Genomic DNA, 899 nt, shown 5'->3' on the forward strand with positions numbered 1-899 from the left:
ACCTTTAGAAAATTCCCAAAAATTTCAAAAATTCATAGCGGCCATCTTGGACTTCCGGTCGAGATAAAAATAGCTTGTTGCACACCTAGACCCCCTAATGAGTATATGTGTGTAGTTTCATGATTATCCGCCCAGTAGTTTCTGAGAAGACCTCCAGACAAGTTTATGGCTGAATAAGAAGAAGAAGAAGAACACAGAAGAATAATAATAATAAGAAGAAGAAACGGAGTAAAAACAATAAGTCCCCAAACCTTTGTTTTGGGGGACTTAATAACTAGTACTAATTGTAACGGATGGCCGTTACAGAAGTCCCCCAACGACCCCTGTTGGACTTAGGCAAAATCAGACAACAGCTAAATTGCGACCAATAAGAGGACTCCAATTTGTTACCATGGCAACTGAGCTGTTCGAAACTGTTACCATTGTGTTTTGCATCCCTTTAAACCCCTTTGCACCAATTCTGGGCAGAATCAGACAACATTTAAATTTCGACCAATCAGAGGGCCAAATTTCGTTACCATGGCAACTGAGTTGTTCAAAACTGTTACCATTGTGTTTGGCATCGCTAGAAACCCTTATGTACTTATTTTGGACAGAATCGGACAACTTCTTAATTTGGACCAATCAGAGGCCACTATTTCGTTATCATGGTAACTGAGCTTTTCGAAACTGTTACCATTGTGTTCGGCATCACTCAAAACCCTTATGTACCGATTCCGGGGACAATCAGACAACATCTATATTTGGACCAATCAGAACCCAGTATATGGTGGCCATTTTGTCAAATTAGAAAACAAATGTCGCAGTTGAGTTTGCAATGCCATATTACACATGCATACTAAATTTAAACTAAATCGAACTACAACGGAGCTTCGACCAATCAGAAACCAGTATATGGC

Source organism: Mizuhopecten yessoensis, unplaced genomic scaffold (assembly GCF_002113885.1).
Source record: "Mizuhopecten yessoensis strain PY_sf001 unplaced genomic scaffold, ASM211388v2 scaffold10557, whole genome shotgun sequence".
In the NCBI taxonomy this organism is placed as follows: Eukaryota; Metazoa; Mollusca; class Bivalvia; order Pectinida; family Pectinidae; genus Mizuhopecten; species Mizuhopecten yessoensis.